The 21,227-nt window shown below is 36.7% G+C and overlaps 1 protein-coding gene across 16 annotated transcripts in view; it reads right to left on the bottom strand.

Moving 5' to 3' along the window:
* Positions 1 to 21,227, bottom strand: part of ADGRL2 (adhesion G protein-coupled receptor L2) — a 678,543-nt gene that overhangs the window by 211,526 nt on the left and 445,790 nt on the right. For all 16 annotated transcript variants that reach the window (XM_064372556.1, XM_064372557.1, XM_064372560.1 and 13 more), the window contains one exon: positions 20,496 to 20,537. The gene's annotated coding sequence lies outside the window, so the exon portion shown is untranslated. The remainder of the gene's footprint in view (positions 1 to 20,495; positions 20,538 to 21,227) is intronic.

Raw genomic sequence — 21,227 nt, 5'->3', positions numbered from 1 at the left:
TGCTGGGATTACAGGTGTTAGCCACCATGCCTGATCTCCAGTTTTTTAAAAAAGCTAACTTACCAAAGAAACCCTACACCTACTTCCGATGCTCATTCTGGCAAAGTTTTTTTTTTTTTGAGACAGAGTTTTGCTCTTGTTGCCTAAGCTGGAGTACGATGGCGCAATCTTGGCTCACTGCAACCTCTGCCTCCCAGGTTCAAGCGATTCTCCTGCTTCAGCCTCCCGAGTAGCTGGGATTACAGGTGCCCACCACTATGCCCAGCTAATTTTTTGTATTTTTAGTAGAGATGGGGTTTCACTATGTTGGCCAGGCTGGTCTCAAACTCCTGACCTCAGGCAATCCACCCACCTCCGGCTCCCAAAGTGCTGGGATTACAGGTGTGAGCCACTGCGCCTGGCCTCTGGCAAAGATTCTTAATAGGAAGGAGGATATCAAAATCTCTGGAATATCTTGGGGAAGTGGAGATAAAGACTCAAGTGGTTGTGATAAGTGGTCGCCCTTTCCACTATCAACTTCAGGGAAACACTGCTTCAAAGCACCTGATAGAATTAACCCTTTCTTGCAGCGAAAATGATAAACTTAGAAGAGAGAGAGAGAATAGGCTCACTGGGTGTAACTAACATCTATTACTAATTAACAGCTAGGTTCTAATTCAGGAAATAACTGATAATTAATTTTTCAAAGTATATTCATTTTACTTTAGACCAAAAAATGAATTCTAGCATTAGAAATTACCCCCTCATTAATATGTTATACTGATAAAATAATAAGATTGACTTCTTATGTTACTTGAAGATATGTATTCTTGAATTTGCCATTTTTTTGGTTTTACTGGATTTAATTCAAGAATAAGAAGGGAATAGGGTAGGGGATAAACATTAATCAAGTACCATTTATGTATCAGATACTGTGAGACATTTTAATGTTACTTTATTTTAAGGCTGGCATTCGGCTGGCAGGCATTGGCAGGGCTTGCTGGTAGTTTATGACCAGCATCTGTTCTGATCTATTGGTGCCCAAGCCCAACCATTTACACATTATTAAATATTTTAGTGTTACCCTGCTTTAATCTTCAAAATAAACCTGCAGAAAGATGGTAACCCTGGGAGCTGGAAGCAGACTCACTATTCAGGGACCCATGGCTCTGACTTTTTCTGCTTTTCTCCATCCTGCCTACAGGAGGTTTTCTTCTTTGTGCCAATTTGGTTCTACAAGTGGGAGAGCCCTATATGTACAAACACTTCCTTGCATGGAAGTGCCCAGGCCATGAAATATAAATGCTTCTAGAGTAACAAGTTTGAGTTTTAAAAATTGTGTTTTTCGGTGTCCCTGCCAGTTGTGTGGCCCAGAGGAACCAGAGGAAAAGAAAAATCAAGCCAAGATATGTTTTGTCTGCATGCACCTGCTCCTGATACCCGTGGTCACCTGGATCCAAGTTCTATATCCTTGGCTAAATACACTGGGAAAATGGCAGGTGTGTATGTGATAGATTCCTCCCATCTGTAACCAACCTGAAATGCTATCAGTCCTATGATAACAAGGAAATTCTGATATAAAGATGTTAGCTGGCTTAAGGTGCCTGATGGTAAAAGAAATATTTAAAGCCGCATTTTTTGAGACTCCTTTTAAAGCCTAGGTTCTGTTTAGCTACATATCTCATTTCAACCTTTTTTTTTTTTTTGAGACGGAGTTTCGCTCTTGTTACCCAGCCAGGAGTGCAATGGCGCGATCTCGGCTCACCGCAACCTCCGCCTCCTGGGTTCAGGCAATCCTCCTGCCTCAGCCTCCTGAGTAGCTGGGATTACAGGCACGCGCCACCATGCCCAGCTAATTTTTTGTATTTTTAGTAGAGATGGGGTTTCACCATGTTGACCAGGATGGTCTCAATCTCTTGACCTCGTGACCCACCCGCCTCGGCCTCCCAAAGTGCTGGGATTACAGGCATGAGCCACTGCGCCCGGCCCATCAACCTTTTTTTAGCTGGATAACTGTTTCCTCTAAAAACAATTCTACATATTAATGAGGAACAAGTATGTCTGCACTGATTAAAGCAAGATGGGGGCAGAATTAAACTTCAGCTACACCCTTGTCATTACTGCGGGTCCTGCAGCACCTCCACAAAGCTCAATGTTGTACTCTTAAGAATAGAGATGGGAAATCATTGACCTACAAAATGCTGCCACCCTCAGACCCACTCCATGTTATTCACCTTGGTAAATAATTCATTCAACAAACATACTGTGCAGCTATTGAGTGCCAGACTCTAGGAATACAAAGATAAATAAATAGTGTCTGGCGTCAAGCAGCTCATAGAGGGAGGAGAAAAGAGGAAATAAATAACTAAATAAGTAAAACCAAAGCAGTCACTGATATTTAGCTTTTCTGTATTAATTCTCACAACTGTAAGAGATAGGAATGTTTAACCCTTTAACAAATGAGAAAACTAAAATCAGAAAGGTTAAGAGGATGTATTGTCATGCATCCCTTGAGTAACAGAACAAAGATTACCACCCTGCTTTCAGGGATGCCAAAACTCAGGCTCTTTCTTCTGTGGGGGACATAGGCTGCAATTTATTGTCGGTCTACAACAAAGTAAGCACATTTCAACACAGACTAATATTTCAAATGTATATCACTTAAATGAGGAAAAAGTCCAGGAAACCTACAGATTAAATCATTTAAATCATTATCATAATACCACCTTACATAACCATTATTCTTACATACCTATTATCTCACAACAATCTTATAAAGTACAAAGGGTGGATATTATTATTCCATTTATAGAAGTAAATCTTTGGGCTACTAATGGAAGATAACATATTGGGGTGAAACTTACTGAGCTAAGGAAAAGAACCCTGTCTTGCAGTCATGATACTATCCCCAACCGGCTGTGACACTTAAAGTAAGTCAGTTAACCTTTTTAGGCTACAATTTGCTCATCAGTAGATGAGTAGAGGGACCAGATTTTTCCTTTAGTTTTTTGTTTTGTTTTGTTTTGTTTTTTTTGAGACAGAGTCTCGCTCTGTTGCCCAGGCCAGAGTGCAGTGGTATGCTCTCTGCTCACTGCAACCTCCACTTCCCGGGTTCAAGCAGTTCTCCTGCCTCAGCCTCTCAAGTAGCTGGAACTACAGGCACATGCTACCACACCCCGCTAATTTTTTGTATTTTTAGTAGAGATAGGGTTTCATCATGTTGGCCAGGATGGTCTTGATCTCCTGACCTCGTGATCCACCGCCTCAGCCCCTCAAAGTGCTGGGTTTACAGGCGTGAGCCACCGCGACCAGCCAGGGTCCTTCAGTTCTGATACATGATGAATCTGCAGCTTGTAGGAAGTCTCCCAGCTAATACATGGCTTGGGCAGGAATAGAATCCACCTTCCATTCCGAAGCTTTCTACTGTTTCATGCTGCTTGTTAATATTAAACTGAAGGGAAAGTTCTTGTTTTCTGGGCATACAATTTGATCATATAAACAATATAATTTTTAATCCAATTTATTTTAATTATAATTCAGTCAAGCTGATTGGAAGGGGTAGGTATATAGTTCTCGCTGGTTAGAAGTTATGAACCTACATGTAAATCCAAGAACCTGTGGGTGGAGGAATACTGGAGGAAAATCTAGATGAACATAAAATGAGAAACATATACATGACAGCGCTATGTGACTGCACGACAGACTTTCTGGTCAGACAGAAAGATAGGATGCTTTTCTAGCGCAGACCTCAGATGTTAGCAGAGCAGCAACATATCTTAGTGTTAGGGATTTAACTCTCCAAGTATCTGCAGAAACTTTCATTCCTCGGAAAGCAAAATAGTGACAATTTCTTGACCAGCCTTGCTGATAATTTCATTTCCCAGAAGGCAGAGTAAGCATTAAGAGGAACTCCTGCTCAGGACCCACTCTGCCAGAAACCAGTAGGTAAAATGGAAATGACTGGAACCTTGGGGAAAAGCAACCATACGCTCTTAGAGTTTGATTTAAGCAGTGTTCTGCCTCTGCAAACACAAATGATTCTAATGAGCAAGAAAATGGGGAGGAAACTGAAGAAACCAGTGTGCTGCACAGGGACTGACTGACAGGCTCTGAATTTAAAACAGTGTGTGCAAAGGATGGTAAAAGGGGACACATAATCAAGCATAAATATATGAAGGTAGCATAGACCTATAAAAATTTAGCAAGACTAAAGTACAGAATGAGCTATGGCGTGTGAAAGATGCTAAAGGGAACAAAAAATGCTTTTCCTTAGTATGAAATGAGAAAGGAGATCAATAAAGGAATAGACTCATTTTTTTGAAGTTGAAGACATAAAATTCATTCATGAAAAAGAGAAAGGCAAGCATCTTTATTCTTTTATGTGTCTTCCTGTTGGTTCATTCATATCTCTGCTCATATATCACCACCTCAGCAAGGACCCTGACCACCCTTTCTAAAAGAGTTCTCTCAGACTTCTCTAACCCTATAGACTTTTCATTCTTCCAATCACTGATGGCCATTATTTTATATACTTTAGTGTTTTTTGTTTATGTTTTTTTTTTCTTGTAGTGGAAAATATGCTTGTGAATGCAGGTACTTTGATTTTTTCACTATTTTATCTCTAGAGCCTTGTATGTACCAAGTGCTACTCAATAAATATGTGATGAATAAAATCAACACCATTGGACATTAGCATAAAATGGAAAGACAAAGGTATTATAATTTAGATAGCATTTACTGAGGATAAATAAGGATATCAAGTATATGCTAAGTATTTATATGCACTTGTTCACTTAATCATCATAGCAACTCTATAAAGCATATGTTACTATTTGGTTGAATAAGTTGCCCAAGATCATGTAACTACAGAAGTATAGAGCTAAGATTTGCAGCAAGAACTTAGGTACAAAGTCTGAATACTTCACCTGTATGCTCTACTGGGAGAACTTAACTGGTATAGCTGCCAGCATGTCTCTTGACCTCTATGAATTATTACAAGGAGAACTTCTCACTGAGATTGTGAAATATTTAACTGATTACCTCCCCATTTTGAAAAATGGGGAGGAGGGAGTCATTAGAGAGGAATGCCTTATGTTCAACAAATGTCAGTCTGCAAACTTTAGATCCATGAAATGGATGTTGCTTGGTGGCAGTGAGGGGTGGGAAATAGCCTACATAATATTTATTATGAAAGACTATTTCATGAACATTTTTTAAAGTAGTTATTAGGAAAAAGTCTAAATCCAAGTTATTCAGCCCACTCTTAGATATTCTTTTCTGTCAGAGTTAAGCTAGTATATCAGAACAATAGATACCCAGATATCTAGATTCTAGCAGAGCATTTAATAAGGTCTTTCTTTATGTCCTTGTGAACAAGATGAAGAAATACAGGTTTAGGGATAGTATTATTATGTGTGTTCATAACTGGTTGATGATTGTACCCAATGGCAATGTTAATGAATCTGTGTCAGCCTGGAGGAAGGCTTTTCAAGGAATATCCCACAGACCTTTGTCTTTGGCCTTGTCTAATGTGAACATAATTATCAGTGACTGAGATAAAGCTATGAGAAGGCATGCCTATCAAAAATAGGTCATAGGTTACATGAGATAGGGAAGGTGAGAAAATACATTGGATGATAAAATCAAGATCCAAATGTCCTTTCTAAGATTTTTTTTCAAACAAGTTCTCACTTGTCACCCAGGCTGGAGTGCAGTAGCATGATCACAGCTCACTGCAGCCTATATCTTCTGGGCTCAGGTGGTCCTCTCACCTCAGCCTCCTGGGTAGATGGGACTACAGGCACATGCCATGACATCCAAATAATTTTTTGTAGAGATGGGTTTTCACCATGTTGTCCAGGCTGGTCTCGAACTCGTGGACTCAGGCAATTCACCTGCCTCAGCCTTCCAAAGTGCTGGGATTACAGGTGTGAGCCACCATGCCCAGCCAAATGTTTTAACAACAAAAAGATAAACAAACTAAAAATGCATCATATGGTTGGAATAATTGTAAGATCTTTCCTTGGGACCGAAATACCAATTGCCTAAATTTAGTTTAAGGGATATGTGACTTAGCAACAGTACTCCTGGGGGAAAAATGAGGAACTTTACTTGGCAGTGAATCAGTGGTATAATACAATTACAAAAGCAAACAACAAACAAAGGAAGAAGTGGTTTAGGTTGTGTATAGAATAATGGAGAATATAATCTAACTCTATTTCAAATTGTTTAGATTACCATGCTCAGTTCTGGAAGTAATATTTTACAGAAGATATAGATGGAAAGAATATAGAACTCCTAGGACTTAGCAGCCTGAATGGTAAGGGGACTTAAAACTATCTAATATGAGAGAAGGCTAAAAGAATTGGGAATTTTTAGCTTGAAAGTTTGTATATTTGATGGTCATATCAGAATAGTATGCATAATAATTTAATCATCATTAAGAATTTACTATTTACTAGACACTGTGCTAACCATTTTATGTTAATTACTTTTAGCAATAAGCCTAATAAGTAGGTTCTAGGTTATTTTAATGTTATAGATGAGAAAAATGAGTCTGAGAGACATAAGTAATATGTCTAAGGTAATAAAAACCAGCAAGTGATAATGCTTGAATTGGAACCCAGGTCACTCTTTCTAACAGTGCCTGTTAACTTATCCTCTATAGCAGATTTCTCCCACCAGGAGGGAGCTACATTGTACTGTATATGTATGTATATTGTATGTTTACATATGTGATGACAAGATTATATAAAATAACAAATAAAACAACACACAGTAAAAAGACTAGAAATAGGTTTATTACAATATTAAGAGTGTTTGCACTTGGGTACTGGGAATATGGCAATTTTTAAAAATCTATTTCTTCAATTTCCCAAATCCTCTTACTATGCCTATTTTAATTTTATAAAAATACTACTGGCCGGGCCGGGCGTGGTGGCTCACGCCTGTAATCCCAGCACTTTGGGAGGCCGAGGCGGGTGGATCACGAGGTTAAGAGATCGAGACCATCCTGGTCAACATGGTGAAACCCCGTCTCTACTAAAAATACAAAAATTAGCTGGGCATGGTGGCACGTGCCTGTAATCCCAGCTACTCAGGAGGCTGAGGCAGGAGAATTGTCTGAACCCAGGAGGCGGAGGTTGCGGTGAGCGGAGATCACGCCATTGCACTCCAGCCTGGGTAACAAGAGCGAAACTCCGTCTCAAAAAAAAAAAAAAAAAAATACTACTGGCCAGGTGTGGTGCCTCACGCCTGTAATCCCAGCACTTTGGGAGGCCAAGGCTGGCAGATCACGAGGTCAAGAGAGAGAGACCATCCTGGCCAACATGGTGAAACCCCATCTCTACTAAAAATACAAAAACTGGCTGGGCGTGCTGGCGCACACCTGTAATCCCAGCTACTCAGGAGGCTGAGGCAGGAGAATGGCTTGTACTCGGGAGGCAGAGGTTGCAGAGAACTGAGATCATGTCACTGCACTCCAGCCTGGGCAAAAGAATGAGACTCTGTATCAGAAAAAAAAAAAAAAAAAAAGCTTTAAGGTACTGTGAGGCATACTTAAGTTTAAAAACACAACCACTTATAGTCAGAATTTTTCAGAGCCACTATCGTGATAGAAGAAATAGTGAGCTTCCCATTCCTGATGATGCTATCCCAAATTTGGAAACACTGATAGTAAATCATTACTTGTGGTCAAGATTATAATCTGAAAGATCCAGAATGTTTAAAATATGTGCCAGGAAAAAGTAAGCCAAGGACTAGGTAGTTGGTTAATATATCACTTCAGAAGCTAAGACCTTTTAGTCAGCTAAAGGGGCCTTATTTTAGAAAATCTTTTAATATAATACGTGTTTAATGAATACATGAATGCATACATTTAGAAAAGGAGAAGTGGCCCAAGGATAAAATTTTGTTTCTGTACCAACCTTTTTACAAGGTATGCATGGACAGTGAAGACTGAACTGAAAGATGCCATGCTCATTTGTTTGCTCAAATCCCAGAGTACTCCTGGCTGTTGACATCTGAGCACAGAGTAACTGGTCCCTCAAGGAAGTGTCATTTGGGCATGACTTCTTTTCACACACTCTACCTCTTTGCCTCCATTTCAGGCTCCTGGAAACATCTCACTTTTTTTTTTTTTTTTTGAGACGGAGTCTTGCTCTGTCGCCCAGGCTAGAGTGCAGTGGTATGATCTCGCCTTACTGCAACTTCTGCCTCCCAGGCTCAAGCGATTCTCCTGCCTCAGCCTCCCAAGTAGCTGGGATTACAGGCGCCCGCCACTGCACCCAAATAATTTTTGTATTTTTAGTAGAGACGGGGTTTCACCATCTTGGCCAGGCTGGTCTCGAACTCTTGACTTCCTGATCCTCCTGCCTCAGCCTCCCAAAGTGCTGGGATTACAACTGTGAGCCACCACGCCTGGCTTTTTTTTTTTTAAAAAAAACCAGGACTTCTATTACCCAAGTTGAATGCTCCACAAAAGCAAGCATCATGTCTCTTTTGATCTCCCCAGATTATATAATGTTTGGTATAATAGATTCAAAACAAATCTGTATTGAAACAATCACTTGGCAGGTATATTCATCAACTTTTCCTTTTGTTGTCTAAGTATGGTCAGAAGGACTGCTTTTGATTTTAAGTACAGCACAGACTACAGCAGAGTTTATCTGGAAGGACTGACTGCCATTATTTGTTAGCCTTTTCTAGGATCTTGCTTTCCTATCTATGAGTAGACACAAAGACCCACTGCTTCAGCATTGGAGATATTTAATATTTAAAGTAAGAAAAGCAGTATGGTTTTTTTTCAGAGTGTAAAGTTGTCAATTTTTATCAAATGATAAGCATAAATTGGGCTTATAATATGGGGGACAAGATAAAATTTCAGACATTACCACCTCCTTTTCCAAGGTAAACTGTACATTGACTTTTACTTGTGGTCTTACCATACAATTTGTATCAATATGAATAGCGTTAGGCCACAAAATAACTACAAGAAAAATAAATGTTTCTGCCAGCTTTTTCCAAATTGTATTCACTTAATTAGGGACAGTATTGAAGGGGACATCCTAGTGCTGAAACCTACTTATCAGTTTGACAGTGAAAAAATTGGGTAGGCGTCATCTTTTGTTACTATTGTACATATTAAAGCATACTTATGACATTTTTATAGCTTTTGAGGAGATGGGATATATCATAACCTACAATAAACATATAACTTCAAGAAGAAAATTACTGAAATACATCGTCAGTGTAAAAGAATCACGGCTGGGCCCAGTGGCTCATGCCTGTAATCCCAGCACTTTGGGAGATTGAGGCAGGAGGATCACGAGGTCAGGAGTTTGAGACCAGCCTGGACAACATGGTGAAATCCCATCTTTACTACAAATACAAAAATTAGCCAGACGTGGTGGCGTGCACCTGTAATCCCAGCTACTCAGGAGGCTGAGACAGGAGAATCACTTGAACCCAGGAGGTGGAGGTTGCAGTGAGCTGAGATCTCACCACTGCACTCCAGCCTGGTGACAGGGTGAGACTCTGTCTCAAAAAAAATAAAAGAATCACAATTTTACTTCAAAAAGTGTAATTAAATTTATTATTCCAAAAATACTGTGATAATGGATGACAGTACAAAACACTGAGGTAACAATGGTGGAAGAAACTGTCACAATTATTAATAAAAATATCGGCAAAAATAAGTAAAGATGTATACTGCTCATAAGATCAACTTGTGAACATATTAAAAATACCAATATTCTAGCCCACATGTCTGCAGATTCTGATTCAGTAGATAAAGTCAGGAGCCTGAAAATCTGTAACTTAAAAAATGCCACCCAAAATTCTGATGCACAGCCAAGTTTGGGAACCATGGACTCCATCTGGAGATAAGTAGACAGTGCAAAGCACACCTTGCTGTCAGCAACCTCACAATCTTAATGTGTTTGCCATCATGAGTATGAATGTTATTATTAAAATGAAGAGAAGTTGATGATTATTAGAATATTTCAAGTAAGAAAAATAAAGCCTAAACTAAAATAGTAATGGAAGGAAGAGACAGGAGAGCACACATTTGATATATATTTTAGGGTTAGATTGCACAGCCCTTGATGACTGACTAGCAGTGAGCAAGGAGAATATATTTAACTTAATGTAGTCATTTGCTAGGGCTGCCATAACAAATACCACAGACTGGGTGACTGAAATCACAGAAACTAATGTTCCCCCAGTTTTGGAGGCTAGAAGTCCAAGAGTAAGGTATTAGCAGGATTGTTTCTTCTGAGTCTTCTCTCCTTGGCTTGTAGATGGCCATCATCTCCCATGTGTTCACATGTTCTTCCTCTGTGTGTGTCTGTGCCCTAATCTTCTCTTCTTATAAGGACACCAGACATATGGGATTAGGGGCCACCCCGATGACCTCATTTAATCTTAGTGTACTCTTTAAAGACCTTGTCACCAAATACAGTCACACTCTGAGGTACTAGGCATTAGGACATCAACACATGAATTTGAGAGGACACAATTCAGCCCATACCACTTAACTAGAAAATAAATTTAAATAGACCAGCAAAGTACCTGTCATAGAGTAAAATGTTCAATAATTATTATATTCTACCCCTAAATTTCAGTCCCTTCCATTGCTATTGAGGTCATGTGAATGCTCAAGTAGAAAGTAATTGGAAATAATATTATATCCAGGAGTGGCTTCTTGACAGAATCCCTCTAGATATGGAAGCTTAATTGTCAAAATACTGTGATCCTAACCTCCCCATAAGAAATAATTGTGGGCAATCCTTCCTTCAACTTGCCTCTGGAATAAAACAGAGGAAAGCAGTACACTCTAGTCAAGGGAAGGCTTCAAAATAACTCACCCAGAAACTCTTCCAATTCCCTTCTCTTATGGTGGAAAAAGTATTAAAGGTATTATTAATTCATTGTCTTCTATGACTATCAGCATGCAAAAAACCATCTCAGAATTTAGTTTTCTTTATATAAGTGTACTTATCAGGACCATTTTGGTTGCAAGTTACAGAAACTCAACTCAAATTTAAGTTTCAGCAAAGGCAATTTACTGGTTCATGGATCCCTAGGAAGTTTAATAACTGGAATTAAGGCTCAGAATCAGCCTTGCTTGGGATCCATCAATTGACATATTCTCCCTTTGCCTAAAAGTCTGCTCCACAATTCCAGTTTAAAAAATTATAGGGACAGACTACATTTAGCTCAGTTTTGCCCCACTGCTCACTGTAAGTGCCATCAGGGGCTTGGGATCAAGTGAGAACACAACTCCTTTCTAATAAAATTTCAAAATACAAATATAAAGTTGAAAGTCCTGGAGATCTGGGCAAAAATGTGCTATACAAATAAAACATTCTAGTAATTTATAATATATATCATTTTTAGTATTGTGCTAAATGGTTTCTGTCTACAAAAATATTAAAGTTTGAAAACAGTTTCTGTGTAATAGCTATAAACATATGTTTCAGTATTTTTAATTTAATACAATATTTACTTGTTTGTTTAAGCTAAACACAAAAGGATTTATTCTTATTTCTACTCTTTTTTTTGAGGCGGAGTCTTGCTCTGTAGCTCAGGCTGCAGTGCAGAAGAGCAATCTCAGCTCACTGCAACCTCCGCCTCCCAGGTTCAAGTGATTCTCCTGCCTCAGCCTCTTGAGTAGCTGGGATTGCAGGTGCCCGCCACCATGCCCGGATAATTTTTGTTATTTTTTAGTAGAGATGGGGTTTCACCGTGTTGGCCAGACTGGTCTTGAACTCCTGACCTCAGGTGATCCGCCCACCTCGGCTTCCCACAGTGCTGGGATTACAGACATGAGCCTCCATGCCTGGCCTGTACTCTATTTTTTTTTTCACCAACGCTCCTGTGGCTTGGTACATAAATGTCATAATCGGAATCCACATCAGTAACTACATTTAGTTGACAGATTAAACTTTTCTGTATTATTAATTTCTAACTTTCTCACGAACAAGTGCTTACATGTTATTAACAATGAAATTAAACACTAAAGGATAACGTGTTTTAAAATATAGTTTTAGCTGCAGAAAGGATTGAGAATAAAAAAGCAAGAGTACAAAAAAGAATGAAAGAATTCCAAAATTTGAAGTCTTTTATGAGTCTGATTCTGCATTTAATTTTATTTCAGGTAATTCTTGCTCACTTACCTCCACTTTTTTTTCCAGTGTGTTTGTGATTTCTAAGTGTGGGCTTATACTCCTGGAATTTTATCTGTGAGAATTCTTAGAGGGATAGGATAAGGTTGGACTCTCCGGAGGGGATTTTCTTTTGTTTATAAGGAACAACAAGGACCAGTGTAACTAGATTCCTGTCTTGAAGTCTTTAGACCATTGAGATTGTGTGAATTCTTGCTGAAAACACAGTAAGGTGGGTTTGTGATCATGAATTTTCAAGAGATAATTTTTTTCCTCTTTAGTTATACATTGAAGTAAGACTTGCAATTTTCCTTGTACTCATCTATGGGATGGATTTATTGTAGATAAGATTAATGATAAAGATATATCTATTTTGCATCCCAGCACTAAGCTCTGGGCTTTGTGACTTTCCTTCTATGCTATCAGGGACATGAAAACTGAAACTCAGATTCACCCCATTCAGTAAATGTCTTTAAGGTGAAAGAGGGCACTCAGCAATTCTTTGTGAGAAATATCATATTATCCTCTAAATCAGTGTAGGGAGAACATTTGATAAAATTCAATATTCATTAAAGATAAAAACTCAAAACAAATTAAAAATAAAAGAAAAATTCCTTAACTTGATAAAGGATATCTGCAAAAAAACAACTTAATGGTGAACTGTTCGAACTACTTTTTTTAAAAAATCAGGAAAAGACCATGTAATCCCAGCACTTTGTGAGGCCGAGGCGGGCAGATCATGAGGTCAAGAGATGGAGACCATCCTGGCCAACATGGTGAAACCCCATCTCTAGTAAAAAAAATACAAAAAAATTAGCTGGGCGTGGTGGCATGCACCTGTGGTCCCAGCCACTCGGGAGGCTGAGGCGGAAGAATTGCTTGAACCCAGGAGGCGGAGGTTGCAGTGAGCTGAGATTGAGCCACCGCACTCCAGCCTGGAGACAGAGCAAGACTCCGTCTCAAAAAAAAAAAAAAAAAAAAAAATCAGGAAAAGACAAAGTTTTCCATGATCATTATTTCTGCACAATGCTGAACTAGAGGTCTAGTTACTAGAGTATGTAAGAGAAAAAAAAATGAAAGTATAAAGGCTAGAATGAAAGAAGTAAAACCAAAAAACACAATTGTTAATATAGGAAATCCAAGAGAAAATACACACAAGTTTTAGAATTAATAAGGAAGTTTAGGTTTCCCGAATAAAAATACAAATATAAAAATTAATTGTATTTCTATGTATGGAAACAGAAATTCTTTTTAAAAATAAGTAACTACAAATATACAATTTAAAAATATTTTGTAAAAAAAGTATTTAAGAGTAAATCTAACAAATTTATGTGGGGATAAAACCTTTTTGAAAACATTATCGAAAATAGGCTGGGTGGGGTGGCTCATGCCTGTAAATCCAGCACTTTGGGAGGGTAAGGCGGGCTGATCATCTGAAGTCAGGAGTTCAAGACCAGCCTGGCCAACATGGTGAAATCCTGCCTCTACTACAAATATAGGAAAATTAGGCTGAGTGCAGTGGCTCACGTCTGTAACCCCAGCACTTTGGGAGGCCAAGGCGGGTGGATCACGAGGTCAGGAGTTCGAGACCAGCCTGGACAATATGGTGAAACCTCATCTCTACTAAAAGTACAAAAATCAGCCAGGTGTGGTGGTGGGTACCTGTAATCCCAGCTACTCAGGAGGCTGAGGCAGGAGAATTGTTTAAACCCAGGAGGTGGAGGTTGCAATGGGCTGAGATTGCACCACTGCACTCCAGCCTGGGCAACAGAGTAAGATTCTGTCTCAAAAAAAAAACAAAAAACCAAAACCAAAAATTAGCTGGGTGTGGTGGCCAGTGCCTGTAATCCCAGCTACTTGGGAGGCTGAGGCAGGAGAATTGCTTGAATCTGGGACGTGGAAGTTGCAGTGAGCAGGTGGGGGTTGCACAATGCCACTGCACTCCAGCCTGGGTGATAGAGTGAGACCCTGTCTCAAAAAAAAAAAAAAAAAGAAAAAGAAAAAAAAAACATTATCCAAAATCTAAATAAATGGAAGAGTTGACCATGTTCTTGTATTGAAATACTAAAAGTCGTAAGAAAGATATAATTTACCTTCAGATTGATCTGTACATACTAACAAATTTCAATCAAGTTTTGTGAGTGTAGAAAGAAGCGGTGACAAGCTTCTTCCAAGATTTGTATAGAAGAGAAAAAGGCTATGGTAGCCAAGATATTGCTGAATAGCAAGAGAGAGAAACTTACCAGGTATTTTCAATTATAATATAACTATAATAATTTAGACAGTATAATATTGGTAAAGGGATAGACGAATTGACGAATAAAATAAAACAAAATAAAATAAAATAAAAAATAAAAAATAAAAACAAATGAGATTATATATTTGGAAACCTGATTCATAAAAAGTCTAGCTTTGAAGATCAGTAGGGAAATATGAACTATTCAACACATGGCATTAACACTATAGTTTTCTAGTTTTTAAAATGTATTACTACTCACACCATACACAAAAACCAACATCAAATAGATTAAATACTTAAATGTAGAAATGCAAAACTAAAACGCAGATAAGAGAATGCTTTCTTGAGTAGGAAATGCAGGATACAAGCAAAAAAGGAAAGGTTATGAAGTTTAGCTGCTTTAGGATTAAGAACTCTGTTCATAAAAGGGCACCTGAAAGAAATTTTTAAAAATCCACAAATTAGAGGAAGACATTTGTTACAAAAATAAAAAACAATAGATGAGTACAGAGATTATCTACAAATCGTTAGTAGAAAACAATTAATTTTTTTTTTTTTTTTTAAGAGAGTCTCACTCTGTCGCCCAGGCTGGAGAGCAGTGGTGCAATCTCTACTCATTGCAACCTCTGCCTACTGGGTTCGATAATTTTTGTATATTATTTTAGTAGAGACGGGGTTTCACCATGTTGGCCAGGCTGTTCTCAAACTCCTGACCTAAGTGATCTGCCTGCCTCAGCCTCCCAAAGTGCTGGGATTACAGACATGAGCCACCACGCCTGGCCCGATTTTTAAAAATTGGTTAAAAAGAAGGCTGGCTGCAATGGCTCACACCTGTAATACCAGAACTTTGAGAGGCTAAGGAAGGAGGATTGCTTGAGCTCAGGAGTTTGAGACTAGCCTGGACATCATAGTGAGACCCTGTCTCCATAAAAAATTTAAAAATTAGCTGGGCATGTGGTATGTGCCTGTAATACCAGCCTGTTGAGAGCCTGAGGCCAGAGGATCACTTCAGCCCTGGAGGTTGAGGCTGCAGTGAGCTGTAATTGTACCACTGCACTCCAGCCTGGGCAATACAGTGAGACCCTGTCTCAAAAAAAAAAAAAGAATAGGTACCTCATGAACAGGAAATACTAATTGTCAATAAAATTAAGAAAATTAAGAAAAGGTGCTTAATCTCATTAGTAATCACATAATTGAAAATTAAAACTGTGAAGAGTTTTTATTTCACGTTAAAATTGTGGCCAGATGAAGTAGTTCACGCCTATAATCTCAGCACTTTAGGAGACCAAGGCGGGAGGACTGCTTGCGTCCAGGAGTACAAGACCAGCCCTGACAACATAGTGAGACTCCCATCTAAAAAAATTTTAAGAATTAACTGGTTGGGGTGGTACCAGTCTATACTCCTAATTACTCAGGAAGCTGAGGTAGGAGGATCACTTGAGCCCAGGAGTTCAAGGTTATGGTGAGCCAAGATGGCACCACTGTACTCCAGCTTGAGCAACACAGTGATATTTTGTCTCTAAAAATAATAAAAATAAATACATTTAAATATCTTACAATATTAAGTGCTAGCCAGGATGTACAGCAATCATATTTATCTTTATACTCCTAGTAGGAGTGTAACATTGATACTTTGTACAAGTTAGGAATTATCTAATAAATTTGAAATTTTTCATACTCCATGACCCAGTAATTTCTTTTCCTTCCTTCCTTCCTTTTTTCTTTCTTTCTTTTTCTTTCTTTCTCTTTCTCTCTCTCTCTCCCCCCTCCCTGTCACTCCCTACCTCTTTTCTTTCTTCTCCTTCCTTCCTTCCTTCTCTTTCTTTCTTTATCTTTCTCTTTCTTTCTTTCTTTCTTTTCCTTCCTCTCTATTTACATATTGTTGCAAAACATATACAACAATTATATATTTCAGGTTGCAAATACATGAGGTAAAATTATAAAGAAAAGCAAGGGATAGAGAAAATTCGGGATAACGTTTAGCTCTGATTAAAGAAGGGTTAAAGAGTTGTAGAAGGGTACACTGAAAGCTTGAAAGGGCATTATAATGTGTTTTTCTTAAACTGTTTGGTGATAACACAGGTATTTTCATGATCTGTATTTCTTTTCTTTTCGTTTCTTTTTTTTTTTTTTTTTTTGAGACTGATTTTGGCTCTTATTGCCCAGGCTAGAGTGCAATCGCATGATCTCAGCTCACCACAACGTCTGCCTCCTGGGTTCAAGGGATTCTCTTGCCTCATCCTCCTTAGTAGCTGGGATTACAGGCATGTGCCACCACACTCAGCTAATTTTGTATTTTTAGTGGAGTCAGGGTTTCTCCATGTTTGTCAGGCTGGTCTCTAACTCCCTACCCCAGGTGATCTGCCCGCGTTGGCCTTCCAAAGTGTTGGAATTATAGGCATGAGCCACTGCACCCCGCCCTGTATTTCTTACGTATGTATTAGAAATTTTATTTTTTAGCTACTAAATATTTTTTAGAATTTTAAAGGAAGTAGTTTAACTTTCTAAACTATGTAATACAATTCAATAACACATCAAAAATGTCTATTTACTTTTAAAATATTTTGATTTGTGTATTCGAAGATATAAAATTGCAACAAATCATTTCAGAAGCTAACTTACAATGTTGTTTAGGAAAGTTGGAAGATTAAAACAAAATGGGCTAACCATTCATCAAGAAAGATATTCTGTCTTCAAAGGCAATGGCTACTAACAGATAACATTCAACTAACTGCTTTAAAAGCAAAACCATTAAAAAAAAACTAACAACAACAAAAAAAAAAAACAGGATAATCAGCAGTAATCAGCCCACAGAGTGAACTCCCTCTTATAAAAAAGCTCATCAATTGTTTTTTTGCTAATTAAAATGAATATTATTCCTGTAAAATGAACCAAAAAGTTGTATGAAACCTGAAATCCCAAAAGAGATTTATAATCTACAAGAATAATTGCATGCAGTTTTAATTGAGGGAAAAGGAGATGACTGTTTTTATCTTTGCTTTTTTTCACATCTTAAAAGTAATCAACCTGTTGGCCAATTAACAATTCTTTTATATTATTATTGTCTGACCTAAAAATTGACACTTGATAAGTTAGAAACTTGTGAAATTTTAAGATTAATGACAAAATGACTGTTGGCTATAGTTGACTATAATGTGAAACTTTTGTCCTTAATGAAATAAGGTAATAAATTATTATTAACATTTTTAGAAATAAGTATGTTTTACTGTTGTTCATTGAAGAGTATATATCATGACTACAAACATAAATATGCATTTAACCTTTATTCATTAAGTACAACCAGAATTAGAAATGAGAGGATCTATTTTGTTGAAGGGCAGATTAATTACATTAAAATATTTATTTTATTTTATCATCAATATCTTAGGAAAAAATGAAATGCGGAATATTTATTCCGTTTTAAAGTTCAGCTTTAATAATGCATGTCAATAAAATATGTATTTGCATTTCAATTCAGTTCACATAGTAATTCAAACTTTGTTTTGTTAAATTAGCAACTTACAAATCAGAAAGAGTTTAAATGAGCAATATTTTATTTATTCAATAATTTGTTATATTGCCCCTGACTTTGGTTATAGACAAGAGGTTAATTTTGTGAATTTTCCTTCTAAAATGTCATGATATGTTGTACTAAAGAGTTTACAGAGTAGATGCAAAAAAGGAAATTATATATTTAAATATTTGATTTCCCAGTACATCAAATTAGTAATTTGGCAATCTAAACCGATTAGAAATATAAATTTCCATAAACAAACCAGTGTAAATTTGGCTCCCCACTCTTTAGGAAAGGTTGATGCTAGATTTTATGTTATATGTCATTTACAATGTTGTCTCATTCAGAATAAAGTGAGAAAATTCAGGTTAAAATTTTGGGCACATTTTAAAAATGGCAATGTAGAAGGAATATTATCGAAATACACAATATATAATCCCTTATTTACACAATACAATTTGGACAAGACGTTCAATGAAATAAGGATGAGACTGTCATTTGTGTGACTTTTATAAATGAATGAAATTTATCCCTTTAATCATTACAGTCTTTTTCATTCTAATGGGTCCAAGTCTCTCAATGTTATTTTATGCTATGTATATTCAGTTTGAGGATATATAATTTTATCATAAAATTCTTGGGCTAGAAATAAATTTAAGATTTTTATATAAAAAATCTTATAGTATAACCCTCTAATTTAACCACTCAGGAATTTTAAAACTACATATATGATGTATCTTACTGAAATTCATACAGCTAATCTTGGTCTCTCAAGTCTTACTGTTGGTGAATAGCTGAAAATACCCTTTAACTTCTCAATGCATTCCTCCTAGTCTTTCTTAGCTTTTATAGTAATCCTCCTAGTTCGTGGCTAAGTAATTAGAGAACCAATTCTGTTACAATTTTATGTAAACTGAGAACTAATAGGATGGAAGCAAAACCTTGGGAAGCATTAATGTGAACAATATTCGATGCATGCTAGAGGCTTATTCCTAAATTTCTTCTAAAAATTTTCGCTTAGTTCTAGATAGCTAAAGTGTCAAAACAGTAAGACATAACTAAAATTTGTGTGTTTATGTTGTTTTGCCCTATATTAAATTGTTCTTTAGCAGAATTTTTAATATCAAATATATTCTAATAGTTTTGCTGTTATTATTAATACATGATTTATTAATATTAGTTTTTTTTTTTTTTTTTTGGAGACTGAGTCTTGCTTTGTCACTGAGGCTGGAATGAAATGGTGCAATCTTGGCTCACTGCAACCTCCACCTCCTGGGTTCAAGCGATTCTCCTGCCTCAGCCTCCCAAGTAGCTGGGATTACAGGGACCCGCCACCACACCCAGCTAATTTTTATATTTTAGTAGAGATGGGGTTTCACCATGTTGGTCAGGCTGGTTTCAAACTCCCGACCTGAGGTGATTCACCTGCCTTAGTCTTCCAAAGTGTTAGGATTACAGGCATGAGCCACTGTGCCTGAATGAAGCTATTTTTGATTGGCACAAAGAGGTATTTCCCAATATTATACATACGTATTTATTTAATAATAAATGTCCTCTTTTGAATAGCTTTTATTCAATTAATGTCTTTGTTCTGGTTACAAAAATAATATATATTTATTAAAAGAAATTCAAAAAATGAAGAATAAAGACTGTTAGACTACTTATATTCCCATTCTTTTGTGTACCTTTTGTGTCTTTTTTCTAAGCCCACAATATACTACCAATTCTCTTTCCTTTCTCCATGTAAGTGCACTCACACAACGTGTAATGTATGTAGTTCTGTACCCTGCTCTTTCACTTAAACTAACACTCTGATGTCAAAGTAATGTTTTTTTCTACAGTGAGAAATTCCTTCTTTTTATAGGGAATACCCCAGAAGCACTGGAAAAATAAAAGAGCATCATAGGAGACAGTAATAGCTTCCTAGGAAATACCATTTTACACTGACCTTTCCCATTTAGTAAGATTACTTTTTAGTATTTGAATTGTAAAGAGGTTATGATAAACACTAAAACTAAATATTACCTGTTTAAGTCATAAAAAATATAAAGACAACAAAACTGTATGTTTAACAAAATTCATATAGTAGCTAGCTTGCCTAGAAGCTGTGATATATACTTTAAGAAAATAAATATTTTAAAATTCACAGATGCTGCAAAGCCCCGGTCAAACATAAATTACGATCTGTTTTTATGTAACAGTAAAAATTTCAAAAGACTCTTACCAACTCTCAATTTGTATCACAGATACACTTTCTCTCTCTGCTCGTAGAATGTAAACCACATTTATTTCTATATCTGTGTATATTTTAAAATAAATTACCCCAGAAAACAAAATGTTGGATATACTGTGTTCAACTGCAATCCAACAGAGAAAGCAAAACCTTATATTTCCTCTAAAAATCCTGTAGTATATTTGGTGATAATTTTGTAATAATTATAGAATTTGAATATAGCATTCACTTATTTGCAAAAGTATAAGCAATATTATAATTATCAGATGACTCAATACATTTCGTAAATGATTCTCCAATATTATAACAATTCACCTTTTCTTGTTTGTGTTCAGTACTATCAAATACAGAAAGAACTCTACTTACCATTCTGGGAAAGATGAAATTTTTCATTGTGCCATAAATACCCTGAAAAGTAAAGAAAATATTATTATTTATTATACCTCCATCCACAGGGATCCTAACTGCCAAATGTAACGCCTCAGCAGCAAAACAAAAATAAAGTAAATCTATAGCAGAAAACACAAATCAGTGTTCTAAGAATTCTTGAACATATATGACTATGGACAAAGCTACCAGAGGATTAAGCAATTGTTTTGATAAGTACTTTCAAATACAGGAATAAACTGTTTCATTTTCCACAAAAGAAATATTGTAGGATTAGGAGAAAATTGTCAATATATATATTTTGTTACTCAGCCCTTTAGCTTACTTGAATTTTTTTATTGATAGAGATGAGACAGCTATATCTAAAACTCTTTAAGGGAATGTATGCTTTTTTCACATCTAATAATTAATGCTATTAATATTGATCAGTTTTTTTAAGTATAATAAACCTAATTGGAGAAAAATACACTGAGTTCATATCCCTCTGTCAAAACTATACAATGGCTAAGGAAATTTTAATAGATAAGATATATATGAAGAAGATTTGCTTGGATTTTATCAATAAAATATTTCAGACCTTTAGAGATTTTTTTCTAGTGAAGTAATTTTGAATAAACATTATGATGTGTTAAGCTATCTTTGGAATAATTATTCTGAATAAATATATTGTTTCGGTAAATGACAACTAGCTAAAATTTCAAACTACTAATG

The sequence above is a fragment of the Aotus nancymaae genome, unplaced genomic scaffold (genome assembly GCF_030222135.1).
Source record: "Aotus nancymaae isolate 86718 unplaced genomic scaffold, 86718_ANA_hifiasm-v0.15.2.pri h1tg000007l, whole genome shotgun sequence".
NCBI classification, from domain to species: Eukaryota; Metazoa; Chordata; class Mammalia; order Primates; family Aotidae; genus Aotus; species Aotus nancymaae.
The sequence above is the reverse complement of the archived record's forward strand: the minus strand, read 5'-3'. Positions and strand labels throughout refer to the sequence as shown.